Source organism: Eublepharis macularius, chromosome 4 (assembly GCF_028583425.1).
Source record: "Eublepharis macularius isolate TG4126 chromosome 4, MPM_Emac_v1.0, whole genome shotgun sequence".
Taxonomy (NCBI): domain Eukaryota; kingdom Metazoa; phylum Chordata; class Lepidosauria; order Squamata; family Eublepharidae; genus Eublepharis; species Eublepharis macularius.
The window spans coordinates 35,092,090-35,108,410 of NC_072793.1; positions in this window are offsets into that span (position 1 = coordinate 35,092,090).

Sequence of the window (16,321 nt, forward strand, 5' to 3'; positions counted from 1 at the left end):
AAGGGAGATCCAGGGTCCTGGGAATATTTCAAATAAGGAAAAAGGTGGGAGAAGAGAAGGAATGATGGAAGCAATCTTAGTTACCCCACTGAGCTCAGTTTTCAGCAGGAAATACCAACCAGTCTAAACTGGATCAGTTTGAAAGAAGGACTTTTTAGTACAAAATGCTAATGTGGCATTAATGCAGTAGAATCCATTGTGTCTAAATACAACTTGATTAATTACTTCAGAGATTTCTGATAAATGGTCTGATTGCCTGATGGTGGGATAGACTTATGTAATCTCTGGTCATGTTCCAGCAAGCATGATTCAGTTAAACCTGGTGCTAGTCTTTCTGCTATCCATTGATCCTCTGAGCTACTAATGGCTAGAAACTCTACTTCTTGGCCTCATGTGATTAGCTGGTCTTATGTCCATAAGATGGAGGGGAAATGAGAAAGGCCAACAAAACTAAAGTCTTGATAGTAACTCTGAGGCAACTGTGAATTATCCACAGTTAACAAAATAAGAAAATTTTCTCAGGTCAGATTGGCTAATGAACTTGACTGGGTCTTTTGCCCATTGGTTTAGTTTAGCTCTTTTATTTTTGAATCAGCTAGAAGATGCTACTAATATGGGGTTCCCATATGGGGCTCTGCCCCTTTCTCTTGGCATAATGTATACAAACAGTGTGCTGTTCATTTATAGATGTGACTGATGTTTGGAGGGACCTCCTGCTATATGCCTAAGAGATGATGGCCTACGTAAGTCTTGGCTTGTTTCCATACTGTGATGTTTATGACATCTGATCTTATTTCTGTTTCCCAGACATATTATTAGGATAAATTATTTTTATATCAGACATTTAAAGGAAGCTTGGCCATCTGTACCAAGATTCCAAGAATAGAGCAAGTTAGAAAAGACTAGATTAGACTGTTGGTTGTTAAAATGCGTAGCATACCATCTGCCAGAGTTGCTATACAGAGTTGCTACAGCATCCACCCCCTCTGCTTAAGTCTCTCTGTCCCATCCCTGATATTTCATGTTACGTCAAGGCTAGGAGGACTGTCAGTGTCCAATTGAGGGTTTTAAAGCTCATTTTGTGATATGAAAGACCAGTACAGACTATACAGTCCATTGGGAGTATCCATGGAAACCAGCAGGGGTATAGACAATAATAACCTATCTGTACTTCTACAGAAGATTAGATGCCACACCGTTAGTCTTCTATGGACACATCCTAGCTAGAATGTTACTGCCAACGGGACAGTTCAGAGGTAACTCAGAGGTGAAGCAGAGTCCATATAATGGTTTCAGGGTCCAACTCTAACATTCTTTGCATGTTCTAGAATGTTACAAACAATTCTTCTTACCTCGGGACCATCTGCTAGTGACTCTAACCTTACTCTTCTTAATACACACCAAATTAGATCATCTCTGCTTCTCAAGGAATCCTCTTTTCTACATATCCACCCCATGGAACCTCCCAACCATCCTTCTCTGCTTTTTAAAAACTTAAAGTTGATCCTGCATCTGTCTCTTTTTCAGTCCATGCACCTTCTTTTGAGTTGCACTATGTGAGAAATAAATACTATGTTATTGAGCAACTGCTTAATTTTGCAAGATTTTCAAAGACAATTAAAAGTAGCCTTGTAAGAAGCAATCTCCAGCTGAGATCATGTTAACCTTTGGAATCAAAATGAAGTTTTCATTTCTCAATCAGAATGTCTTTTATGCTAAATTAATATAATGCCATCTGTAAATGCTGCAGTACATCTTTTAGCAGCTACTTCCTCTCTGATTACTTTGATCCTAAGTTAAAAGTCATCGTGTTGCAAAAGGGCACATACTGTTCCTCCAATAAAATAATCAATCATGAGAAACAACTGATATTCAGCTTTCCTCCTGTATGTTCTTGCCCAAATGTTGCATCACTTTCATTTACAGAGCTATGTTTTCTCTAAAACTAAGAGGAAAAAATTGTTAGGGGATTTGCTGGGCAGTCCAAAATTATGTTAGGGGATTTGCTGGGATCTAAGACCACAATTCTTAAAATACTTACTTGGGAGTAAGACTTCTGGAATAGGGAACTTAAATATGAGTGTGTGTGCTGTCAAGTTCAATTAACTTATGGAAACCCCTTGTCAAGGCAAGCGGGAAGCAGAGGTGGTTCGCCATTGTTTTCCTCTGCAGAGTCTTCCTTGGTGGTTGCCCATCCAAGTACCGACCTTGCTTACCTTCCAAGACCTGACAACAGCAGGCCATACCATGCCAACTTTTCTCTCAAAGTCTGAGAATATGTACTAAATATTAAAGAGTAACAGTACAATCTTAAGGCCAATTCCCTGCGAGTAAGCCCCTTTGAACAGACTTGAGTAGGATTCTGTGTAGACCTGCTCAGAATTGTGCTCTAAATGTCTTTAACTTTGGGCCAAACTAGATATGATGGCATCCACAGTTCTGACCCATAGATGCCGCCATTTTAAAGTTATTTAAAAATGCTGCGAAGACCTGATCCTGATCAGGCCCACAGTGCAGCAGGCTGAGGCACTATTGTCCCCTCACTGATCATTTCAAGTGTCTTCCAGAGGCTGTTTTGGCACTTGAAATGGCACATGTGGAGTGAACAAAAATGCCTCAGCCTGCCATATTGCAGGCCCAGTAGCTCTTTTTAAAATGGTGGCAGTGTCCATGGGTCCAACCCATAGAAGCTGTCACTTCTAATTCGGCCCTTTGTATGGTTGATCTCGTTGTGTTCATGTCTCCTGCTTGGAAGGTGAAATATGGTCTTTGGAGTTTCACTGCACGAGAAATTACAGGGTGAAATAGCCTCTAGTGTCTTCTGCATGGCATGCTTAACAGCAGATTTTCTGGGTATTTGGCCTGTGAGGATCAGCACTGCTTTCAGCATCTATAATTCTGCAGCTGAGGGAGTCAAACCAAAGCGGTGTCTTGTTTTTATTTCTGCCCTTAAAAAGGTGTCCCTTTTCAGCTGCAAGCTTTTGGAATGAAGACAACATCACAGGTTTTGTCAATGTAGCAACACTTTTGTTTTTAAAAAAGCCACTTTTTTTTACTGAGTATTTAATGTTTATTGGGAACTCCTAAGAATTAAATATATGGCTAGGAAGTCTTTTTAAAGCCCATGTGATAATGAACTCAGTAGAGCTTGTAGAAAACGTCCTTGCCCCACAGGGCATTTTTTGTATGGGGGTCAGAAAACAAAACACTCAAAACTGGAAAGTGAAGCCTCACTTCTAGAATAGTAATGCCACCACCAGCCTCTTTGACTAACCCTCAGATTGAGGCTGTCTTCTATTTTGTGCCCTTTGTTGTGATGGTACATTCAAAATAGAGATGCCAGGTCCCCTTAACCTCCCAGCGGGAGCAGGGAGAACTCGGCGCTTATGTTTTGCCGCTTCCTGGGTGCTCCTCACTTCTGGGAAGTGACATCACTTCCCAGGGCATGCGCGCTTCACTGCGAGCCCGTTTGGGGCCCAAATCAGCTTTTGCGAAGAATGGGAGCATTCTTGGGGCAGCACGATGATGTCACTCGGGAAGTGACATCATGCTACCCCAGGACCGCACCTGGGAGGCCCGTTCCTGCACCTTTCCCCCATGCTGGCCAGGTAAGTGGTTGTGGAGGGTGGAACCCGGGGATCTCCCACCTCCACTGGTGGAATAGAATCCCTAATTCAGAAGGAGACAGAGGCCTAGCTTCACAGCCTCAGGCTTTATCGCTAGTAAGTCTGGTTTGCTGTTTCCCTGGTTGAGGTGGGAGATCCCTCCCAGGCGCACTCCTTAGCTTTGCAGCCAGCCAATTTGGGCCCCATTGCTGCTCTTTACTGCTAAATACATCGTAACATCTTCACCTGGATCTCCCACAGCATACTCTCAATAGTGTGGTCTGAGAGGCAAGAAAACGCAACATTACTGCAACAGAAATGTTACTCCAGGAACAAATTTTTGAATCTCATAGGACAAATAAGTAACAATTGCATATTTAAACCAACACTAATAGCTCATATATTCTCCAGCTGGGGCCCTGGAGAACAGGGGAATGATAAGCTCGATATATGCAGTGTACATAAGATTCAGAGTCAGCCGGGAATGGAGAGGAAGAGATCCTTTGCCAAGCACACAGTTGCACCCACAGCATGCTTGTGAGTACTGTGCCCTAGAGACTAAAGAGAAGGTCAGTGTAAAAGACAAATTGTGGCAAACCAATATACCTTTTTGTTAATCTTAAATCTTCTTGACATGTGTTCAGTGTTTGTTCTGTAAACAGGAATCTTAAAAATAAATCTGAAAATGTTGAAATGCAAACGTACTGATTTGTGCAACATTTCATGTGGCTTCAAATTCATTAATACAGATAGGGATAAGCAGGGCTTTTTTTCTGGGAAAGGAGATGGTGGAACTCAGTGGGTTGCCCTCGGAGAAAATGGTCACATGGCTGGTGGCCTCGCCCCTTGATCTCCAGACAGAGGGGAGTTTAGATTGCCCTCCGTGCCGCTGGAGCGGCACGGAGGGCAATCTCAACTCCCCTCTGTCTGGAGATCAGGGGGCGGGCCCACCAGCCACGTGACCATTTTCAAGAGGTTCCGGAACTCCGTTCCACTGCATTCCAGCTGAAAAAAAGCCCTGGGGATAAGTGGTTGAAATACTAAGCATTCTGGTTTAAGTGATTTGTGTACTGGAGGCTTGTCTTCTCTAGCTGATCATGAAAGGTCAATTCATTCAGCTGCTTCTGAAAGACAGTTTATAGCAGTGCATTAAATTGAGAATCTGCGTTAGTGTTGGAGTGCTCAGATGGCAGTTTCGCCATTTGCTCATTCAATTTGGACCGGCAAATTAAACAACCCGGATTGAATTTTTAGCCCCCAAAGTGGTTGTATAAATCATATCTAAAAAGCAGATCCTTGTAGCTATGAAGAGAACTTTGATTTACAGCAATGTAAACGAAGATTTCCTTTCAGCCATGGTAATGAATGCTACCTGGTATCATGCAATTAACATGGAATCTTTTATCAAGGGCTCCACATTAAAGCTGCTCATATGGACAAATAGTAGTTCTCTTTAGGGCAACAGCAGTGAAGTGTAGCCAGGGAAGTGAGGGGGTTGCTGAAACTACATGCTAGAATGCACAATGTGCCTTGTACCTATCATACAATCCAATTCCATTTCCTATCTCAAGGGCAACATTGTAGACAGACATTTCTCAAAATACAGCCACTATCTTACTGCATATTGTTTTGTTGGGCTTTTCTATTACGCTTTCGGGGGAAGGAGCAATAAATCTTATCTGGAAGAGGGTTCCAGAATGGAATGTGCATGCATTTACCCGACTTTTCTATTTACTTTCAAAAACAGCAATACATTTGAGCATCGTAACCTGGATCGTAAGCCAATAATTTGCTGTTCTACTAGGACATAAAGATGTGTATAAACGATGCACAGGCTACTTCAGTGTGAAATGTTCTTGACTTCCAGGCTTGTTGTTGAATGATCTACTTCTCAAAGCCCAATAACCACACTGCACTGCATTGGGAGAAAGGTAAAAATACAACTTCATCTGTTAGCTATGTAAAAGCCAAAACAGAGGTCATCAGATTTTCATCTATGAGTGACTGTAAGGAAAGTCTGGTGGTTGTTATTTTGTATGGTATAGTAAGAACTGAACAAGGCTGGATGTTTGTACTTTCATTTTTCAATATGAATGAGTCTGGATATTATCCTTAGATCTCTGAAGAGAAGGATCCTATCCAAATTGGAAGTTCTGATTTGGTTTAATTATCTGGAGTTTCCCAGTTATTTTTGCACGTGGTTTCTTAAAACTCCACAAAACCCAGTATGCTGTGATTTACCAATCCATAAGGTAGGAAAGCTGTAATTATGTCACAGCTTGTGTGTAAGACACCTGAGAATCTCAGACCAAGAACTCTGGCAGCTACATGCAAGTGGTTTGCTCACTGCATCACGGCACTATGCCAGAGTAGGGCACACTGAAGGTTTATACCTGCTGTGCTGTGCTCGCTGCTAGAACACAGAAACTATCAGCTCAACAGGGAGCTGAGACAATGGACCAATGGGGTTCCAGTTGGCCCTATAAACCAGCAGCCCATAACCTTAATGAACCTGTGGACACGTCTGGAATGCTGAGAACAGGTAGTGGGCACAACAACAAAATGACTGCCATGGTGGGGGGTTGCGACTGACCACAAAGTAGATGCCAAGGGGCTTTGGTCCAATCACAAAACACTGGGTGGATCCATAAAAAGTTAGGTGATTCCAAGCCAAGCATCCTCCTACAACGGAAGCAGCTGTTTCTAAATGAGTGCTCCCTGAGGACACAAAGAGGATGCCTCCTGGGCTCTTCTGAAGCACCTCTTGCTCCAACAAAGCAAGAGGGAAAAAGCATCTCTAGAGATGCTTTCCCCCCTGAGATGCTTCAGGGGGGAAGAGATGCTTTCCCCCCTGAAGGTACCACATTGGAGATAATCACTATAAAGCCTTTGACTCTTGCCTAGGATAGAGCAATTGTTGTTCGGGTAAACCTTTCCTTGAGTAGACACTGCTAGGAAATCTACTATTTTTATATGGACGTATTTATTTATTGATTAAAATATTTATATCATGCCTTTCTTTTTTGGTTCAGGCAGTCATAATTAAAAACAGCAAAGTTTAAAACTAACAAAATATACCCCCCTTAACCTCATTTCCACAAAAGATACGTGCTATTTATACCCCGTTAAAAACCTTGGTATAACATGGCCTGGTAGCATCTTCTGAAGCTTCTAAAGATGGCACCTCCTCACCTCTTCAAGGAGCTTGTTCCAGTGAAAAAGGCACAGTCTTTGGTTGATGCCACTGTAAGCACTGCTGGGCCGCTGTAAGCAGAATAATAGCCAGTAAGTGGCATCTTAAGGATCATAACTGGTGAACAGGAACAAAGCTGATCCTTCAGTTGAGATCTTCATTGGATGACCTTCAGGTACACCTGCTTTTAGAAGACAGGTGGGTGTCTACTTAAGAGAGGGCTTTCTTATGTTTCTTTTATAGGATGTTTGCTTGACACCATTTTAAATGTGCTACCATTCCAATGATTTCTCATTGTTATGTTGTTTACATGATTGCTGTCTGCTTTATTGTCAATCTCTACAGGTAGTTTAATTATATTTTTTCCATCAATGCTTGTTTGGTAGGTGGAAGAAAATTTTAAAAAAAAAAGAATTTAAATAAAGATTTTAATTAAGACATAGCAACAATTTTGGCCAATTTTACTCACTAAAATTATTTTCCAAAGTTGTGAGGCATAAAATGTCAGACAGAGATAAAAAAAATTCAGCATTCTCTTTGGACCTTGTACATAACAGCTCAGCAATGGTGCACGCGTGTGTTCTATAATTTTTAAATTATAAATTTATAAATTTATAAATTATAAATTATAAATTTGCTCAGGGTGGCAAACATGGATTTCCTCTTCTCCACATTTTCCTAACAACCACCCTGTAAAGTAGGTTAGGCTGGGAAAGGATGATTGCCCAAGATTACCCAGTGATCTTCAGGACAGAGCGGAGATTTCAAAAGTCTCTTCACTCATACTCTGACACTTTAACCGCTACACCAGATCTGTAGAACTTGTGACCCAGAAAGCTACTTGCCGTCTACATCTTTATTTTTGCCAAATGAGGCAAACAGCATGGATAGGAAGGCCGTTAGGCCACCATACGTAGCTGGTGGGCCACGTTCTACTTGGTGGTCCACAAGTTTTGTAGGGCTTTGCTATACCATTCTGGCTGACCTGGAGTTGCAAACTTCCTTATAACATTTGACATCTTGTGAAGGGATGCAAAAAATGCTAACTTCTTTGAAAACTTCTGCTTCAACTAAAAATGGACTTCCAAAGAAAATTCTGAGTCTTTCTTGCATTATCAGATTATCACTTAGATTTGCCTTTTTTCCTAAAAGAAGGCTTGAACTCAGAACATGCTGGAAATCTTAGGCAATCCTTGGACATCCACTAGAATCTGATTATTTCAGGCTGTGAACTATTGGTTCTGTTGCAGCTGGAAATTGTCCTGTTGATTATAAATGAGACAGAATGTAGAGGAGGAGAGATTGGGTAGGGTGGAGAAAGGAGTTTTGCCCAAGCTGTTTAAACCTTTATAGGATGAAGAGGTCTTGTCTGAGGGATACTCTACATGTTATTTCTTTCAAGAGTTCTCCACGGAGCCGACCCGTGCTCTGCACAGTCACACAACAGCTCAAGGAAATGTTGTCTATAAAAAAAGGAGAGCACAAATGCGCTTGGAAAGCTACTGCCAGGGGAGGGAGAGCTCCTGCCTTTCTCCCAAGCTTTCCCCCCCCATGCAAAAACAGTGTGGTGGGTAGACATTTCCCCATTTTTGCTGCTCCATGTGGAGGTATTGTGTACATGTGTGGCAGCAGAAATGGGAAAACTCTCCCCCACACACTGTTTTTACACAGGGGGAAAGACTTGGGAGAAAGGTAGGAGCTCTCCCTCCCCCGGAGGCAGCTTTCCAAATCCATTTGTGCTCTCCTTTTTTAAATAGCAGCCATTCCCCGGAGCTGCTGTGTGACTGCGTGGAGCAGAAGTTGGCTCCATGACGAACTCGTAAAAGAAGTGATGTGTAGAGTGACCTTGAACAAGGGCTAGACCCCAGATGAGTGGTGGCATTGTCAACAGCAGGGACCATTTAACACTGCTGTTGTTGCCATTATGAGTGTGCTGCACAACCAAAAGTGACGAACATTACAGGCTTTTGAAAAACCTAAGCTGATCTACAGTGCTAGTTTCCTGTCTTGTGGTATTTCAGTCAGAGGCTGCTCTGCTACAGACCAATGGCAATATCGCTCCCTACTCTTGATAATTTTAAGCCCCCACTCCCTGCCAAAGGGGGCATGTTGAACAACAAGCCTGCTGCCCCTCTGCCCTTAGAAGGTGTCTTCTTTGTTGTGAGTCACACAAACAGGGAGACAGCTAAAGTGCTGACAGTGCCTAATTTGTAACAACAATCATACATATAATTTGCAAAGTATTGATTTTCGAGGCCATTGCTTTGCCTTCTGCATTTCTAGGAGATGATGGATCACTTTATTACCCTACTTGGGTTTTATATCTATCAAATTAAACAGGCGGTGAAGTGGTAGTTAATTAAGATTATGTTTTGTCAGGTGGCGCAGTGAAGAGGAAACGTGTCTACACATCCATTGCCTCCTAGAAAATGTCTCGTAGGTTTTAATAACGGCTCTTTATTAGGGGAATGTTGGTGGCACTTGGGTGGAATAATCAAGCAGGGAACTGAGAAGAGTTTCCCAGAAGAGGCCAAGAAAATCCTTTTATGTTGGAAAAGTGTGTTTTGTCTTCCACAGAAAGTTGATCTTATGGGTAATAGAAGGCATGGGTTAAATGGCTCATTTGACATTTGCCTATCTAGGTAAAAGACTGAGGGCCAAGCTACACATGACGAATGACACTTGAACGGCAAGTGTATTTCTCCCTGTTCACTTGCCCTCCACTCAATCCACTTGCCGTTCAAGTGTCATTCGTCATGTGTAGCTTGGCCCTGAGGTGGCAGACCCCTGGCTGCAGGTGGTGGAGAGATGCAGAATGATGCAGCAGACTGCAGGTGGTAGATTTTTAAAAATATTATTTGTTTTTTTAAAAAAATCTTTACAAGTAGAAAACGAACACAGCAAGAAATCAGACTGAGCTGTAAAAGTCTTCCTCCCCCTGGTGTTAATTTTGTTTCTTATGGAGAAGATTTTTTTTAAAGAGAAGTGGGTATGTACATTATATACTGCTAAGTGCTAAGTTGCTTCCAGCTTATGGAAACCCTATGAATGAACCATCTCCAAAACGTCCTATCATTAACAGCCTTGCTCAGGTCTTGCAAACTGGAGGCCGTGGCTTCCTTTATTGAGTCAAGCCATCTCATTTTGGGTCTTCCTCTTCTCCTATTGCCTTCCACTTTTCCTAGCGTTATTGGCTGTTCCAGAGAGTCTTGTCTTCTCATGAAGTGACCAAAGTACGATCGCCTCAGTTTTGTGAGGGAACATTCAAAGCTAGGAGATAAAAGCAGATGTTGGGGGCAATTTTGAGAGCAGCCAAGGTGTGAGTTTAACCCTGTCCTTGAAGATGCAAACTTACGGTGCCATTCCTAAACAGAGTTATACCCTCTTTTGAGCTCTTTTAAGCTCAGTGACTTCAATGGACTTAGAAGGATGTGAGTCTGCTTAGAGTGGCACTGTCAGTCATCCCCTTGCTGTCTTCCCCATGAGGGAGACATACAAAGGTACCATAGGAGATCCCCAGTACCATCCTGAGCAACTTGTTCTCAAGTTTAGGCTGAGCTTCTGGATCACCTGCAAAATTGCCAGCCTGATCAAGTGCCATACCAGACATCTGATTTCAGGTCTTAAGGCATCGTTTGTGACACACAACTGCATTTTGCTGTGGGTGCTACTTTACCAAAAGTTAATGGAAGAGAAAGAGACCTGGAATGCTGCATTCATAATTCTGGCTGCAGCATTCTTTAAATCACCCCCACCCCAATTTAAGCTGTTCCTCATATAAAAAATGCTTCACTGCCCTGCTTTTTTGTGCTATCTTCTTGCTTTTGAGGATCAGTATGGAGCTGCAGATAAAGTCAAGCAGTTCCTGCAATACTCCTTAAGAGGTTCCTGCAATCGTTCCTCTTCAGGAGGGCCCCTTTTCAGGACAGGCAGAGATGAGCTAAGCGCCTTGATTATCGAGCCCAGGGCTTTTTTTCAGGGGGAACGTGGGGGAATGGAGTTCCGGAACCTCTTGAAAATGGTCACATGGCTGGTGGCCCCGCCCCCTGATCTCCAGACAGAGGGGAGTTGAGATTGCCCTCCGCGCCGCTCGGTGGCGTGGAGGGCAATCTCAACTCCTCTCTCTGGAGATCAGGGGGCGGGGCCACCAGCCATGTGACCATTTTCTCCGAGGGCAACTCACTGAGTTCCGCCACCTCTTTTCCCAGAAAAAAAGCCCTGATCCAGCCTAAATTTGTCTCCGGTTGTCAACGGGCAGTGACTCTTCAACTCAGGACGCAAATAGAAATTCTCCAGTAATGTTCCATGTTTGCTAAACTGTTAATTCATATCATGCATCCTCCCCCGGCTCTCAGTTGCTTCATTTACCAAAACACTTCACATCTCTTCCCTTTGATGTTATGTAAGTTCTACACAGTTTGAATTCTGGAGAGAACTTTTGTATGAAGCTGGAACATAAGAAATTAAGGGCTGATTCATACCATACAAAGTCCTTGTAGTCATGATGAGGGCTTTATATCGCATCTGCACTGCACGGGGCTCCACTTTTGATTGGGAGTACAGCATGCAAGGAGAAGGGGCTTAACGTCATTTTCCTAACCTGATATCACCCCAGGGACCTGCTATTTGTTCTGCTGGGAAGCCATCATTGTAGTCATTGTTGCATGTTCCGGTGGAGCAAAGAGTGGTTCTCAAGGGTCATTTCAGGTCAGGAAAATGACCCTTCTCCACAGGCACTGCAGTCCTGCTCAAAATCAGGTCGCCACACCCCTGGGAAGCACAGAACTACCATCTGATCCAAAGTGATCATGTGGCCAGGAGGATTTTGAATCATGTGAATCCCTCCTCTTGGGGTGCCGTTCTGAGCGTGCTTGAGCTCTCTCTTTTTTTAAAAAAGCGGTTCTCTTCAGCTGATGTGTGTTTGTAGGGAGCACATGAAAACCAATGCAGGTACCTGCTGAAATGTATTGTCTGGATGAGAACAAAGGAGGGACCAACTCACTGGGGAAATGTACATCAACAAACAATCAATACAATCTGATTAAGTATATATGGCAATATAATATAGAGCGTGTACCATGTGCATAAATATAAAGTGTTCTAGTGCAATTATACAAAACAGTAACCATATACTATATGGATATTGAATTATTCCCTTATCAAAATACTAACTAAATCTTTCAAAATATATAATATAATAAATTTGAGGATGCAATAAATATGAAGATGCAATAAATACAATCTGTAAATAAATACAATAAATACAATAAATTCTGAGCAGGTCTACACAGAATCCTACTCAAGTCTGTTCAAAGGGGCTTACTCGCAGGGAAGTAGCCTTAATATTGTTGTACTGTTACTCTTTAATATTTTCTGGATCTCATATGCAATAACTAAGGAGGTTCCAGCCACCTGGTTCTCCTGAAGTACAGAGCATATTGTGGTGCCTACTCCCACACCACCCCAGTTAGTGTCATAAAACAGGACAGAGCTTCCATGTATTTGAAGTACATATACAATACATGAATGAGTAGCAAGTGATAGATATTCCTACTTGGGCTAATGGTTAATGGTCAGGAATAAAGAAACAGAGGATTGTTTTAGTTTCAGTATCTTTCATAATCGTTTGTTTTATGTCTACAGGCTGAAAGTATTGAAAGGGAAGCTTGTGAGCCTTGGCAATAAAGCAGTTTCAGACTGAAATAATCCATCTTGTTTTTCTTTCAAAGCAGCTTTAGAATCTGTTAAAGTTAAGCAGATGCCAATACAGGCCTTGAATGTCAGGGGTCTAACATGGTCTTTATCCATGTGTGCATATCTGTGTGAGAGAGAACTGGTAACAGGCTGCTCCTTCTGGCCTCTATAGATAAGTTGGTGAGCACAGCATCTTTTCCTGGAAGATGCCAATTGTATGCTTGTCGTCCAAAGATAATGATAGTAATCAACTCCCTTCCATATCGATACTCTGAAAAAAAGATCTTTGTTCTCTCTTGTTACAAGGAAGGCTAGCTGCTACAGCCATCTCTCACTGGTTCTAAAAGCATAAAAAGGTTTGCCTTGATCCTTATTGTAAACAGCTAGACCCAACTTCAACTGGACCCAGCTGAACTTGAAGACCCCTTCACTGCAGCTCCCAAGTGCCTCTGCTGAAGCCAGAGGGAATGGAGGAAACCACTAGGCATGCCCTCCCCCTTATGCTTGCTTAGAGGAAGCGGCTCCTCTCATGCAGAGACTATCTCGGTGTGGTATGTGACCTTGACAGGTCATTTCTGGAAGGGGGGCCTTACCCAGAACCATCACACATGCAACAACCAGAGCACCAGTAGCAGAAAGACTTTGAGGACTGGAAGAGGACACTGAAACCATCTGTGCATGTGTTGGCATTAGGTACTGTATTTTGTAAGCCACCTTGCAGGCCATATGCAATGGAAGCGTGAGGTTAAACAAAAGTTCTTTTAAATAAACAATTGAAACACAGGTACAAAGTCTCTTTCCCCTCTCTGTGAGAAGGGATGGTTGCATCTAGCAGTGGCGGCAGCAGCCTCAGCAGCTCCTCCTGCCACAGCTAGCCACCTGTCAACTTCAGGATCCCCTTGCTGACTCTTTCTCTCCCATCCGTCTGGCCCTGCTGCTGCTGCAGGCCCAACTACACTTCCCAGGTAAACTTGTGGGAACCCGACACGTGTCCGGTGTCTCGTGTAGTCCAGAAATCTAATTGGTCTCTCAGGTGCTACTAAACCCAAATCTTGATCTTCTACTTCTACCAACACAGCTACCCACCTGAAAAAATGTTTTTAGTTTTAAAGATTTTGTCTAATTTTTAGATTTTCTGCAGCTTTGATGCTAGATCCCCACCCTGACAACTGCTGTTTTCTCCATCGTCGATCAGTCACATGGATGCTTCCAGCTAACCCGGGCATATGTAGTGATTGTGATGATGTTATGATACCTTTCAGAGCCAAGCTACAAGTGACGCCTGACACGGGTTGGACACTTGTCAGCTTCCCTCAAGTTTTGATGGGAAATGTAGGCATCCGGGTCTTGCAGCTGTAATGGAGAGCCATGCTGTAAAACCAGGACGCCTACATTTCCCATAAAAACTTGAGGGAAGCTGACAAGTGTCCAACCCATGTCAGGCGTCACTTGTAGCTTGGCTCATAGCCAATCAGATTTGACTAAGTACTAAAATAACTGACGGCAGATGGTCAATGAAAGTGAGGGCGAAGATTCCTAAATTGCTAGAATCCCAAGAAATGGGATAAAGTAGTGAACTGATGATGTCACAATGTTATATAACCAGTCTGATTTGCCTAAGTTATGACATCACTAGGTCAAGTGAAATTAGCTGAAATTGAGAACTAGTCCAATGTAAAATATCCACTGAAGATTTCTGAAGGAGTGTTGAAAAATTGCTGACAAAGAGCCAAAACACATGAGAAGAAATACCTAGGTTCAGCACGTGTTCTCTTACCTCGTTTGCCGGGATCTGTAGGCGTCCTGGAAGCTTAAAGTTTAGCATTTACAGAGCAGCAGGAAGGGAAATACAGGCGCCTGTATTTCCCTTCCCCTTCCTGCTGCTCTGTAAATGTTAAACTTGTTCTCTTACCTCAAGGTTTGTTGGGAAGTGTAGGTGTCTTGGCAGCTTAAAGTTTAGCATTTACAGAGCAGCAGGAAGGGAAGGGAAATACAGGTGCCTGTATTTCCCTTCCCCTTCCTGCTGCTCTGTAAATGCTAAACTTTAAGCTTCCAGGACACCTACAGATCCCGGCAAACCTTGAGGTAAGAGAACACGTGCTGAACCTAGGTATTTCTTCTCGTGTGTTTTGGCTCTAAGTCAATCATTTTTGTAAAAACCAGCAAGTAATTTCTGCTTAGACCTAGTAAATCAATACATTTCTAAAATGCCACTGCTGTTTTTCTTTTTAAATCGAATTGGCTATTCTTCTGGAATCCTGAACATTTAATTTCCAGAAAAATAAAGTATTTGTTAAGGGTGTACATTGAAAAAAGTCCATTTCAGTTTCAAATCCAGGTTTTCTGAACAAATTAAATACTCTTCTTTTTTCTTGGTGAGGCTTTGCCTGTTCAGTTTGCCTGTTTCTGCTATCTTGAGTTTCAAACCCGTTCACTACACTAAACTGGATTTCCAGGGGAAGGAGTTCCAAAGTTTTGGTGCCATGACAGAGAAGGCCTGTTCTTGGGTTGCTATCCATCTAGACTCAGATGGCAGGGCACCCAAAGTTGGGCTTCCAAAGATGACCAGAGTTGTTTGGTAGTTTCATATGGGAGTTGGTAGTCCTTCAGGAATGTTGGCCCCAAGCCATATGGGAGTTTAAAGGTCAATACCAGCACCTTGAATTGGGCCACAAAGCAAATTGAGAGCCAATGTAGATAGAACAAGACTGGAGTGATAAGGTTTCTTTGACCCACTTCAGTCAGTGTTCTGACCACAGCATTTTGTAACAACTGTAGTGTCCAAACAGTCTTCAAGGGCAGCCCCAAACAAGCTGCAGTAATTCCAGGTTGTTGTCCAGGAAGTTTTCCTTCTCACAGCTTTTGCATCTGGCAATCCAGCTATGGGACCTCTAAAAGCACAGAATGTAGCTGGTCCTTGTTTTTTTTAACCCAAGGAACAAGGGTCAGTACACCTGTAACAAACTCTCTCTCTCTCTCTCTCTCTCTCTCTCTCTCTCTCTCTCTCACACACACACACACACACACACACACACACACACACACACACACACACACACAGACAAATAGAATCCAAGCTGTTTCCTTTGGTTTGGCTTTGATCTCTGTGACACTGAGGTGTTTTCTATTTATTCGGGTGTATTCTATTTATTCAGGTGTATTCTATTTATTCAGGTTTCAAATTCAAACAGCATAAATACTTAAACTCCTAACCTTTCTAGATGCTTGCTTTGTCTCTAGGCCTAATATCACCTTAACTATGGAATCCTGCTTTTCTAGTGAAATGTGGCTCTTGCTATTTGAAAGATTTTTTTTATGGAGGCTGAATTGTACAGCAAAAGTTTCTACGCTCACGCACACAAGATACAATTTTAGTTTGTTCCCTAAATTTCTCCCTAACTTTGCAACTTCCACCCATCATTCTGTCAAAAGAAAAGTGATTGAACACAATCTCATCAAGCTGCATTTCTGATGATATAGATTAGAATCAGTCAGAGATTTAGAATCAGTCAGAGATTAAGGACTGAGGAGTTGAAAATGCAGACAAAAGTGTGAACAAATTCGAAGTAAGGTAAAAACGAGTCAGCTGTAAAAGTTCAAAGATACTTCCTACACTTTTAGGAAGTGACTGGGAGAATTTCCTGCCCTAAACATCTGCTCTTATCCCATTCCCATCTCCTGACATAGAGCCTCTCAGGTCTTCTAACTGTCCACAGTTGTATTTGGTTACTTTACTGAGTGAAGGAAGAGAATTTTCCCTCTCTTCATTTTTTTTAAAGGATATGATTGCCTCACTAGCGGAATTGTCTAGCAGCCTTACAGTCGTAAA